A 7,251-nucleotide genomic window follows, 5' to 3' on the forward strand; every position below is an offset into this window, starting at 1 on the left:
GCTGTATAGTGCTCCTCTTTATGGATGTACCATAATGTAACTTGTTCCTTACTGATCAACATTTTAGTTTTTTCCAGACTTCTGCTATTCCAAACAGTACTACAGAGAGTCACCAAGACTTTGTAAGGAATTTATAGATCAAATGTGAAAATAATCTGTGGATTGAATTCCTAGAAGAACTGTTCAGCCAGAGGCCAGGTCAAAACTGTCATTTTGATGACTTTTGCCAACTATCCTTCTATAGAGGCTATGCCATACTGCCCCCCTCCCCCAGCAGAACATGTGAAGGCTGTTTTCCAGAACACTCACCAATAGGCAGGGTATCTGATATTTTATCTTTGCCAAACTGGTAAATGGAAAATAGTCTCTTGGTGACAATTTTTAAAAATATGTTTTTAGCCCTGGCCGGTTTGACTCAGTGGTTAGAGCATCAGCCTGCAGTCCAGAGAGACCCGGGTTTGGTTCCTGCTAAGGGCATGTACCTTGGTTGCAGTTTGCCTCTGGCCTGGCCCTGGTTAGATTATGCAGGAGGCGATCACTCGATGTGTCCCTTTCACATTAATGTTTCTCTCTCTCTCTCTCCTTCCCACTCTATCTAAACAAAAAATGGAAAAATGTCCTCGGGTGAGGATAAAAAAAAAAAAAGAGATGTAAACTGTATTTGGCTTCAGTTTATCACTTTGACTTTGCTGTACAGATTTTTTTTTTTTTTATCCTCACCTGAGGACATTTTTTGTTCAGGTAGAGTGGGAGGGAGAGAGAGGAAGAGAGAGAGAGAAACATTGATGTGAAAGGGACACATCGAGTGGCTGCCACCTGCATGACCGACCAGGGCCGGGGACAAACTGCAACCAAGGTACATGCCCTTAGCGGGAACCGAACCTGGTCTCTCGGGACCGCAGGCTGATGCTCTAACCGCTGAGCCAAACCAGCCAGGGCTGTACAGATTTTTTTTATCCTCACCCAATGATATGTTTGTTGTTGTTGTTGTTACTCCTCACTCGAGGATATTTTTCCATTGATTTTTGTTTTGTTTTGTTTCGTTTTTTTATCCTCACTCGAGGACATTTTTTTTTTTGCATTTATCTTCAGACAGAGTGGGAGGGAGAGAAGAGGAAAAGAGAGAGGGAAACATCAACGTGAGAGAGACACATCGAGTGACTGACACCCACCCGACCCCAATGAGGGCCGGGGACAAACTGCAACCGAGGTACATGCCCTTAGCAGGAACCGAACTCAGGTCTCTCTGGTCTGCGGGCTGATGCTCTAACCGCTGAGCCAAACCAGCCAGGGCTTCCATTGATTTTTAGAGAGAGTGGAAGAGAGGGAGGGAGAGAGAGACATTGATGTGAGACAGACACATCAATTGGCTGCCTCCCACATGCACCCTGACTAGGGCCAGGGATCAAATCTGCAACCCAGGTACAATCCCTTGACCGGGAATGGAACCGTTGACTCTTCAGTGTGCAGGCCAACACTCGATTATGATTTTAAAAAAATCCTTACCCGGGGCTCAGCCAGTGTGGCTCAGTGGTTTAACGTGGACCCATGCACCAAGAAGTCACCTGTTCGATTCCCAGTCAGGGCACATGCCCAGGTTGTGGGCCTGATCCCCAGTGGGGGGCATGTAGGAGGTGGCCAATCCATTTTCTGTCTCATCAATGTTTATCTCTCTCTCTCCCTCTTTCTCTAAAATCAATAAAGATTTTTTAAAATTCAGTATTAAAAAAAAACAAAAATAAAATAAAAAATAAATCCCACCTGAGGATATTTTTCCATTTATTTTCAGACAGAGTGGGAGGAAGGGAGAGAGAGAGAGAAACATCGATGTGAGAGAGACATGTCGATTGATTGCCTCCTGAATGACCCCTACCAGGGATGGGGACAAACTGCAACCAAGGTACATGCCCTTGACCAGAATCAAACTTGAGACTCTTTGGTCCAAGGGCCGATGCTCTATCCGCTGAGCCAAACCGGCCAGGGCAGGATATGTGTTTATTGATTTGAGAGAGAGAGAGAGACATTGACTGAGAGAGAAACATCGGTTGCCTCCTGTACATGCCCCAACCGGGGATTGAACCCTACAACCTAGGTATGTACCCTGACTGGGAAGCCAACCCACAACCTTTTGGTGCGCAGGGTGACGCCCCAGCCAACCAAGCCACACCGGCTTGGGCTTGCTCTACAGACTTTTAAATCTATTTAAATCAGTTTTTGTGTGGCTTCTGGGTTTTGTGTCATGGTTAAAAGAACTCTTCCAGCCCTGGCCGATTTGACTCAGCGGTTAAGAGCATCGACCCGCAGACCAATGAGTCACGGGTTTGATTCTGGTCAAGAGCACGTACCTCAGTTGCAGTTCAGCCCCGGCCCTGGTTGGGTCTTGCAGGAAGCAACCAGTTGATGTGTCCCTCTCACATTGATGTTTCCCGTCCTCTCTGTCCCTCCCTCCCACTCTGTCTGATGATAAATAGAAAAATATCCTTGGGTGAGGATTAAAAATGATAATAATAATAATAAAAACTTAAAAAAAAAAAAACCTTTTCCACACTGAGATGACTGTATTATTGTTTTCATTTAAATCTTGAGTTTGTCTATAATTTATTGTATACAAAATGTCCTCCCATTTTCCTATTTTTTAAATTTTATTGAAAACCTCATCTTTTATTAAGGCATAGTTGACATACAATAAACCACATATACTTTAAATGTACATTTTTGTTTTGACATATATATATATGTACCCATGAAACCATTACCATAATCAAGATATCGAACATATCTATCACCTCAATAAGTTTCCTCAAGCCCCTTGATGATCCCTACCTCCCACCCTTTCCCATCTGCCAACACCATCAGTCAATCACAGATCGGTTTTCTGTCACTAAACTGGTATTCTTTTTCTAGAATTTTCATATAAGTAGAGTTATATAGTATGTACTCTTATCTGGCTTCTTATATTCAGTATAAAGTATTCTGAGATTCATCCATTATTGTTCCTTTTTATTGCTGAGTTGTATTCTATATCATATATATCACGATTTGTTTATCCACTCACAATTTGTGGATGAACATTTGGTTGTTTCTAGGTTGGGCTGTTACAAGTAAAACTACTGTGAAGATTCATACACAAGTCATTGTATGGACATATGCTTTTGTTTCTCTTGGGTAATTGCCTAGGAATGGCTGAGTCACATGTGTTTGTTTAGCGTTTTGTGTGTGTGTGTGTGTGTGTGTGTGCGCGCATGCGTGCTTGTGCTTTCTTTTTTAAAGGTAGACTTTATTTTTCAGAGAAGTTTTAGGTTTACAGAAAAATTGCTCAGAAAGTAGAATTTCCATATACCCCCTCTCCCCCTGACACAGTTTCTTCTATTATTAACATCTTGCATTTCTGTGATACATTGGTTACAACTGATGAACCAATATTGATACATTATTATTAACTAAAGTTCATAGTTTACATTAGGACTCACTCTTAGTGTTGTACATCATATGGGTTGACACATGCATGTCATGCATCCACCATCACAGTATCATACAGAATAGTTTCACTGCCCTGTGCTTCCCCATTCATTCCTCCCCTCCTCCCCTGAACCCTTAGCAACCATTGACATATATATATATATATATATATATATATATATATCTCCTCACCCAAGGACACCCCTTTAATTATTTTTAGAGAGAGAGAAACATCCACGTGAGAGAGAAACACCTACCAGCCGCCTCCTGTATACACCCCGACCGGGGATGGAACTGCAACCTAGACATGTACCCTGACGAGGAATGGAACACACAATACTCTTGACACACAGGATGGTGCTCCAACCAACTGAACCACCCGGCCAGGGCCCACTGATCTTTTTATTATCTCTAGTTTTGCCTTTACCAGAAGGTGATATAGTTGAAATCATACAGTATGTAGTTTTCCATACTGGTTTTTACTTAGCAATATGCATTTAAGGTTTCACCATCTTTCTGTAGCTTAATACCTCATTTCTGTTTATTGTTGAATATATGTTTAACTTTTTAAGAAACCTACAAACTGTTTTCCAAAGTGGTCGTATCATTCTGAATTCCCACCAGCAGCGTATGAGAGGTCCAGTTCCTCCACATCCTTGGTACGGTGATCAGTATTTTTCTTTTTTAATTCTCACCTGAGGATATTTTTCCATTTATTTTCAGACAGAGTAGGAAGGAGAGATAGAGAGAAAGAAACATCGATGTGAGAGAGACACATCGATTGGTTGCATCCCGCATGACCCCCCCATCCAGGGCCAGGGACTGAGGTTCATGCCCTTGACTCTTTGATTCATGGACGGATGCTCTAACTGCTGAGCCAAACCGGCCAGGGCAGATCAGTCTTTTATTAATTTTTAAATATGTTTTTTATTGATTTTAGAGAGACAAACATCAATCAGCTGCCTCCTGCATCTGCCCCCCTCCCCCCAAGGGATCCAGCCTGAAACCAGGGCATGTACTGTCACCTGGAATCGAACCAGCAACAACCATACTGGCCAAGGCAATGATCAGTCTTTTTAATTTTAGCTGTTCTAATACATGTGTAATGGTGTTCCTTCTAGTTTTTTGTTTTGTTTTGTTGTTTTAGAGTGGGAGGAAAAAAGGAAGAGAGAGAGAGAGAGAGAGAGAGAGAGAGAGAGAAAGAGAGAGAGAGATTGAGAGAAACATCAATGTCAATGTGAGAGGGACACATTGATTGTTTGGTTGCCTCCCACAGGACCCAACCGGGTTGGGGATAGAACCTGCAACCCAGGTACATGCCCTTGACCAGGCATCCAAGTGGAGACCCTTTGTTCTGTGGACTGACACTACTCCAACCATGGGGTCTTCTAGATTTAATTTGCATTTCCCCAGTGAATAATTCATTGGGCAATTTTTCATATCTTATTTACCATTCTTGTATCTTTTCTTAAAAATATGGTTTTTTAAATTTTTTTTTCCCAGAGAGAGGAAGGGGAGATAGAAACATCGATTGGCCACCTCCTGCATGCTCTCCACTGGGGATTGGACTCACAACCTGGGCATGTGCCCTGACCGAGAATTGAACTGGTGACCTCTTGGTGCATGGGTCGATGCTCAACCACTGAGCCACACCAGTGGGCCTTTTTTTTTATTCGTTAAATTATTTTTGTTACAGATGTTTCTTCTTTCCCTAGACAACCTCCTCTTGATTCTGTCCCATTCCTAAGCTTTCTTGAGGAAGATGTCTGTTCAAATCTTTTCCCCATTTTTATTTAATTATTTTTAAGTTGTAAGTAAAAGTTATTTATATATTCTAAATCCTCAGATATAATTTTGGCAATTATTTCCTCCTAATTTTTGTCTTTTCATACCAGTACCTTTATTTTATTTTATTATTTTTCCTTTATTAATGTAGAGCGAGAGAGAGAGATAGAAATGTCAATTAGAACATCGATTGGCGGCCTCCTACATGCCCCCTCACTGGGGATAGGGCCCATAACCTGGGAATCGAACCAGCAACCTCTTGGTGCATGGGTGGACGCTCAACCACTGAGCCATGCTGGCCGGGCGATACTAGTACCTTTTAAAGAATAAGTGTTTTATTTTGATGAAGTTCAATTTTTTTTCTTTTATTGTTTATGCTTTATGTGACATATTTAAGAAATCTTTGCCAAACCCAAGACCATTAAGATTTTTCATAAGATTTCTTCTAGAATTTTTATAGTTTTAGGGTTTACATTTAGGTATATAATCCAGTGTGAGTTAAATTTTTATATGGTGCATCCTAAATAGTTACCGAGTTCATCTATTTTCCTCTTGTGCCCATCCCCTCCCTAGTTTGAGACACCACTCTCTCTCCCTGGACTTTTGTTTGGACTCCCTGCTTCCTCTCTCACCAGTCCAACCCACTCCCTTGCATCCTTCTTCGTTTGTACAAATCTGAGCCCAAGTAGAATAAAATCTAAACTCCCATAGCCCACCCAGCCCTGCCATAACGTTTCCCCTCCTTTCTCTCTAAGCAACACTAAGCATATTTCTACTATTCCTCCACTGTGCCAAAGCAATCTTCCCCACTCCTGCCATAACTCCCTGTGTCTGATTTATGCCTACTCTAACTCTTCGATTCTGCACTTTCTTAGCACCCATTCTTCTTTCGATTAATTATGGGGTAATAACTGAGTTGATGTCTGCCTCCTTCAGAGGGGGCTGAAGCCGTGGGTCTTCACCCTCTTATGCCCAGGTGAACCCAGTAGCATGTATATATATAGGAGGTGATCAATGCCCATTGGGTGAACAATGGAACATAGTCCAGAGAGCCACACGTTGGTGAAAGTGATTCTGGGTACGGTGGGACACAGGGTGAGCCAGAGTGCTTTGGCAGGAGGGGACTTCGGTCCCTATCCAGAGCATCTTTCCTCTTCAGGTTTCTGTTCCCTGTGATCTAATCACAAGGAACGTTTGAGGTTCCCCTCTCCTCTGGACCTTTGCACTTGCTGTTTTCTGCTAGAAACACCCTCTGCAGCACTTCACTACCCAGCTAACTCCTACTGGTCCATGGGTACTCACTTCTTAATCTCCAAAAGAGAGACCAGCAGAGCCCCCTCCCCCAGCAGTGGCTGGTCTGCCTTAGCCTTGGATCTCCTGCTGTGCAAAGACCTGCCGTGGGGTGGATTGGACACATAAATGCTGAGTGGTGAAGAGCAAAGGAACCAGGAGCTGGTTTCAGCTGTGACTCACCAGGTGAGGGAGCTCAGCAAGTCACACCCTATCAGGCTTCAATCTTCCTCGTTTGTAGACTGGGAGTGACAGTGGATTCTGATTAGATGAATTGCTCTTAACCTTCTCGGGGTCATGGGTCCTAAAATGCTAGGAGAGCTACGCACTGCCCCCCTTCCCCCCAAATGCTTGTGTATATATCCTATAAAAGCTGCAACAGCTGCTGGACTGGGCTCCCAAAGCCAGTGAAAGGACCTGAGCAGGGGGGTCGCCGCAGTCCCCCTCCCTCCAACTTCATGACTCCGCAACTTCTTGCTTTCCAGAGGCAGGACCTCGATGGGCCTGCGGTTCCGCTCGCATCCCCTGCTGGCCCCCCCTGAGTGAGATGGCACATGGGCGCTCCAGGAGTGTGGGCCAAGGTTTTGGGCAAAGGGCAGGGGTGCCCACATCTCGCAGCTTCCCGGTTCGATAAATCCCTTAGCGCTCGAGAAAGACGGTCCCCCACAAATGTTCATCTCCGTCCTATTCGCTGCGCAAACGAAAGCCAAGCCGACT

This window comes from Molossus molossus, unplaced genomic scaffold, assembly GCF_014108415.1.
Source record: "Molossus molossus isolate mMolMol1 unplaced genomic scaffold, mMolMol1.p scaffold_m16_p_13, whole genome shotgun sequence".
In the NCBI taxonomy this organism is placed as follows: Eukaryota; Metazoa; Chordata; class Mammalia; order Chiroptera; family Molossidae; genus Molossus; species Molossus molossus.